The sequence below is a fragment of the Solanum pennellii genome, chromosome 5 (assembly GCF_001406875.1).
Source record: "Solanum pennellii chromosome 5, SPENNV200".
Taxonomy (NCBI): Eukaryota; Viridiplantae; Streptophyta; class Magnoliopsida; order Solanales; family Solanaceae; genus Solanum; species Solanum pennellii.
Window position 1 is genome coordinate 55,730,676 of NC_028641.1, and position 6,124 is coordinate 55,736,799.

The 6,124-nt window shown below is 31.1% G+C and overlaps 1 long non-coding RNA gene across 4 annotated transcripts; it reads right to left on the bottom strand.

Moving 5' to 3' along the window:
- Positions 1–1,622: 1,622 nt before the first annotated feature.
- Positions 1,623–6,028, bottom strand: LOC107018672. 4 transcript variants are annotated; one of them, XR_001456653.2, is made up of 7 exons: positions 5,717–6,028; positions 4,507–5,373; positions 3,916–4,008; positions 3,728–3,842; positions 3,239–3,624; positions 3,092–3,123; positions 1,623–1,866 (listed from the first exon to the last, which is right to left on the bottom strand). It is a non-coding gene; the product is annotated as an uncharacterized LOC107018672 (long non-coding RNA). The 4 variants fall into 4 exon arrangements; XR_001456654.2 differs by having other exon boundaries at positions 4,507–4,555; positions 5,717–5,999; XR_001456652.2 differs by lacking the exon at positions 4,507–5,373 and having other exon boundaries at positions 5,717–5,997.
- Between the last annotated feature and the right edge of the window lie 96 nt (positions 6,029–6,124).

A 6,124-nucleotide genomic window follows, 5' to 3' on the forward strand; every position in this document is an offset into this window, starting at 1 on the left:
TAATTCTTATGCATTTTTAGTATGTTATTATGCAATGAACGATACGAGAGGCTTAGATGAGACTTCTTGAAGTCTCATTTGCCGTGTGACGATCTCAAGGATGCTCTAACTTCTAGGGTGTACTTGAAGGTCATTATATTTTTTATGTTGAAATAAGGGTCATAAGATGAGAGATTGTCCAACCCTCAAGGAAGTAAGGAGACCAACCAAGATCCTCAAGATGGTCTACTCAAAAGAAGAACTGTTTCTATATGCTACAAAATAACATGGGAGCTAATATGGAATAAAGGCTCCGGTGAGTCATAGTTCCTTAATGTTTGTTTTGATTTGTTCTTAGATGGATTTACCCTAAGTTGGGGAGAACGAGTTGAATAGTAAGGTGGTTGATATCCTCATCTTTTCCTTCTATTCTTACTCAATTTTGAGACCAAAATTCTTAGAAGATTGGTTATGTTATGGATTCTTGCATGTGAGTATGAGTTCAATGTCCTCCTTATGTCATGAGTGCCATTGATGATATAATGTTTTGCATGCTCTTGATGATGTCATAGTTACATGGGAAGACTGGTAGTTAATCTATATTTCTTATGTTAACGTGTATCTAGTAGAATTTGCTTAATTGCCTTAAAAGTGGTTATGTTTATATGGCAATGTGTGATTTGAAAATTAATGCATGTTGCGCCTTGTAATGAGATTATGAGCATGTCTAAAGTTGGAGATAGCAGTTCCTTAAAAATGCAATGAAAATGATGAAGTATCACTACAACAAATATTATATATAGGGACGGATAATTTGTCACTTATAAATCATTTTTCGTCACAAAAACATTTGTTTGACGAAAAACATTTTGTCACTCAGTCGTAGCTAAATGTGGGTCACTAAAAGTCTACAGAGACGATTTAGTGCTTTTGTCGCAAAAAAGTTATATTAACTACAAAAAAAACTCGTCCCCAAATGCATAAACATTTATGACGAATTTATTTGTCATAAAAATTGTACTATTTTTGTAGTCGATAGTATGACTTTGTCACTAAAAATATTCTTCCTACTGACAAAACTACATTGTTACTAATTATTTCATTCAATCAGTGATGACACTAATTGTCTCTAACGCTATATATATTTCGTAGTTGAACAAATATAATTTCGTCACTACTGATTTATTTTGTGTAAAAAAATTTGTTTCGTCCTAAATGTATACAAATACGGACAAATTTACTATTATAAAAATGAATAATAATTTTGTAGCTAAATCTATTATCTTGTCACTAAAAATATTACATTTACCGACATCATAAATTGTCACTATAAATAATCATGATTAGTGACAATTATAACTGTTATAGAATAAAAAATTAATTCCTATTCAATAAAAAAGAAAATATTAGGACAAGAAAATTTGACACTAAAAATGTAGTTAACTTATGGTGAACTAATCTATTTGGTAACAGAACATTTGTCTGAAAAAAACTAAATTAGTCGTTGCTAAAAATTACCTTTAATGATGAAATATTTGTCACTAATTACAAATATTTGATGACATTTAATTATTAAAAATTAATATTACTTCTAAAATTATTGTGTTAAATAGATTGAAAATTAAATAATAAAACATGTCAGATAACAATAAAATTCATCCATGATCATACAATTGAAAAGAACTAAAATCATACCAAGGTAGTATTCATCCATGATCATATAATTTAAAAGAACTGAACATTAGAAGTTCCTAAAGGGGAAATAGAATGTGTCCAATAACAAGATAAACTAACTGAAATCTACTAAATATAACTCCCAAATTATGACAAATAAGAAGCAATTTCTTCCAAAGTACCAATACTATGGTGACATTTCCCCTGTTATACCTGTGCAAAAAGAGAGGAAACAAAATTAAGATTTAACTTAATATCTTCATACTAAGGTCAAAAAGTAGAATATGTAATACAGTTTATGTCTTCCATATGTAGTAATTCTCAGATTTATAAGATCTACAAAACAAATTATACATAATACGAAAGGCATCCAAGGCATTATAGCATCTGCTATTCATGGATTTAGCTTCTTTGAGGATTTATGTGTGGTATTGTTATAATTGTTAAATTTTGAAGTTCCTTTTTTTAAAAAAGAAGCCACTAAACAAAGCCACATCAGTGAATTTAACATCTCATACATATTGATATCTTTGAGGACCACCAACTATGACATTTTGTCCTATTCAAATTTTTTATTTCCAGATTACTCCTATGAATGATAAGCTCATCCCCAAGAAAAAATTAACTCAGTTAACAGAGCATGCTATGATTTCCTTCAGCTATGGACGATAGGGAGCAAGTTAAGTGAAATACTCGGTAAATATCATAACAACTATGTGTTGGATAATACCGAGGGAAAGCGTTACCAAAGATTGCAATTATCTAAGAAAGTAAATCAGGTAGAAAGATGGAATTGTGAATTGCAAACCTGGTGTGCAGTTTCACACAAGTCATATACATGTTAGATAAAGGAAAAAGATGAAGTTGTTCACTCAAATATGTTTCACTAAGTTTGGAGACACAAGACTTCACTAATTCTGTCAATAGGTTTACTGTCATATAATTTTTTACATGTTGCATAACAGTAAAAGGTAGCTCTTAGTTATCACGTTCATATAATATTTCACTCTTAGCACGACATACAAAATAGGAAGTACTCAGCAAAGCAACACGAAGAATATAACATTATCATTTTAAAATCAGAAACATGGAGTAAGACATTAACAAGGATAGCAATTGAAGCTCTACAATGTTGATATCCTATTCACATGTCTTAAAATCCACAATTTTTTTGTAATAAGATGGACATCTCATCTTTATATCTACTTAGCTACTGAAATTTTATGTTTCCCATTTATAATGTCTGATAGTTTTTTCTACAACCTGTCTAATAAGCTTGGGAAGCAACTGAAGTTAAGGCAATATGCATGTTCAATACTAATTTTTAGGAGGAAGCTATCAACTTATATATTATGTGATATAAACAAAATATAATTTATTTAAACTACAACTTGTCAGACATGAAACTTAAGTTGGCAAAATAAAAATAGAAATATACCTAAGTAGGCATTCTGATGAGCTCAATGTCCACTGAATCATAAGAAATATAAAATATACAATGTAAGATACTAAATGCTACATATTTACATATTTAATAAAAAGTAATTAAATAGAACTTATAATATAAGTATATATTGCTTCTAACCTTGATGGCGATGAGCGACCAAGAAATTGCATTTTCTTAAACATTTCCTCTTGGCATGCCATTACAATGTCCAATTGAGAATTTAATGCTTGTACTGAGATTGTTGATCTTGCATTTGAGACTGCTGATACTCAACAATAGTTTCAGCTGTATTTAGTCGTTTCTTTAAATCATAAATGATAGTATCAGCTTCCTCTTTTGCCTTTTTGAGAGTCTTCCAGCTCTGCAGTTCTCCTTTGTGTAGCTATTGTAGTATTAGATTTTGGACCATAACCGAGACCTTTTATGTATCCCGATTTTGTACCAAGTACAGTATCCACGATTTCATCAATAGTCATAGAAGACTCTCCTGAACTATATAGATCTTTCAAATCTTTCATGTTGTTCTGTATAGAAATAATAATACTATTTAAAGGCGGCAAAACTTCTAAAGATATTAATCGAACAAATGCAATGTGTATGTTCCTAAAAAAATATTAATTTCCTTACATAGTTAGTCTCAGTCTCTTGAGATGACCATTCTTTTTCCTTAGAGTAATAACTAATAAGTATGCTTATAAAACTCGATTCTGTCAGGCTCCACTCTTTCAGGGTTTGTTTCACCCTGTAAACAAGATAATAATTGAAATAGTACTAAAATTGCATTAGAAAAATAAAATAAAAATACTATAACTTACCATTACAGCACGAGCAGCTACAAAAGCCTTTGACCCCATGAAATGATTAGATTTAAGCTTACTTCGATTCACCTTATTTATGTCGCATCGTTTCTACAAAAAGATGTAAATATTGTAACTTTAACAACAACCAGAGTACAATGTCCAGAATGACCATAAAAAGTACATATAACAAACTACAAGGATAATATGCAAAGGTTAGCTAGAAGGGAGTGATTTACAATCAAGATGTACTAAAATCGAAATTTATACTAAGATTAGTAGAACTGGACAGAATATATAGTTGTGATAGATTGACAAACTGGAGAATGGATATATTATTACAATGTCAATTGTGTTATAGCCAACACCGGGTCTATTCAATGTTTGTTCTTTAAAAGTGATTATCTTGAACACATATAACTTAGACTGGTCAACTAAATGCACATCCAACGAACATATATGGAACGGGAGGAGGAACTCATATGGGAAGAGAAGTGATGTAAATGGAGAAGTAGCAGGGATGTGATATATAAGATAGTATCATCTGCAGTATTATGTTATATCTGGAAAGAAAGAAACCAAAGACTATTCTAGAAGAAGAATAGATACATTGAAGATGTTCACAAGCCATTGCCTAGAAGGTTTACTTCAAGATTACCTGAAGCCACAGATTAGTCACCATATACAAATGTTTAGATGTTATAAATAGTTTATACTAGTAGAAGAAAATAGATGAGTAGGATAATAAGAAGCTGGAATGTCCAGGTCTGCTTGTCTTGTTTTAACTTGAACTGTAACTTCATATTTGGAAACCAAATTTATTTATTTATATTAAAAGAATAACAACGAGAATAAGAAAAATATAAATTATCTTCTGCTCTGGATTGATCTACGCGTCACAAAGCCTATTCCAATTTTCAGGGGTCAACTCTGACACTTCAATTTTACGAGCTTCTTCCTCGGAGCGTGCACTTTCAATAATCGTTTTAACTTGTAGCGCCATTGTCGACTTCTATTTTTCAGAATATCCTCACAGCTATCTTTCACGTAATGCTCGTCTAAATTAATCTCAAATCTCTCCTAAAAATAATTAAGTTTTGAATAAACACACAAAAAGATCAAAATTCCATTTATATTAAAATAATAATGATCATATCTGCTTACATACTAATTAACCTCAAACTCAAGTGCCCTTAGACCAAATTTCCCCTAGATTGTCGTCCAATAAACTATTACTACACCACAAAAAGTAATTGCAGTTCATGTGTAAGTGGTCTAGAACAATATGGTGTAATTTTTTACATCAGCAAAGATTGTCTGACTAAGCATTAAACTAGGGTAAAGAGTTGGAGTGGGCACTTGCACATGCTAAAGATACGAGTCTGCTACTGGAATTTGCTTTAGGGGCTTGGCAGCATAATGCAAGTTGTTATCATCTTCAGGGGATTGTACAAGATATCTTCTCAAGAGGATCCCCTGAGGAAGAGTTAAGAAATGAACCATAAAGAGATGAATGTATACCCCTAATTGTATTTTTAGTACCTAGTAGTTGATCACATGTATTGGCTGTTTGTTTTTTTAGAATGCTATCTTTTGCCGATAAAATTCTTATTATATTTTTGAAAAACAGAGAATAAAAATCTCAGAGATAAAAGAGAAATAGACCATTATTAAACTTACAACTACATATCATTGTAGATAGATATCGCCGAGTAGTTCGTCAAAAAAAAATAGATCGATGAATAATAGTATTACCCAAAAAAGAACTAAGTATAATCACTATCATTTGATAAATTGATCAAGAGTAAAGAATACTTACCTGGCATCCAATAAGTGCTGCATCTCTGTCCTCTCTTGTGAGTTCCTTCCACTTATTTGGAAGCGGAAGAAAATTCCGGGCAATTACGCCCAACTCATTGGATAGTTTTTTCTGATTGAGTTGGTTTAGTTGGCCTTCCTTTACCAACTGAGATCTCGATTTTCATCTTGCCTCTCATAGACTTCTTCATTTTTTCAAGACCTTTCCCTCTAGTCTTGCCACGACATTTCCTGATTCTAATGGAATCATCTGATGAAAAATATTCAGTTAAAATATCACTTAAAATCTATGAATTTTGCACATATGGAAGTAAGGTACACGATAAAGAATGAACTATCTAAAACATTTTTTTGTATTTTGTAGAAAAAGTCGTGATAGTTACTATTTGGTTACTATTCATGAATAGTA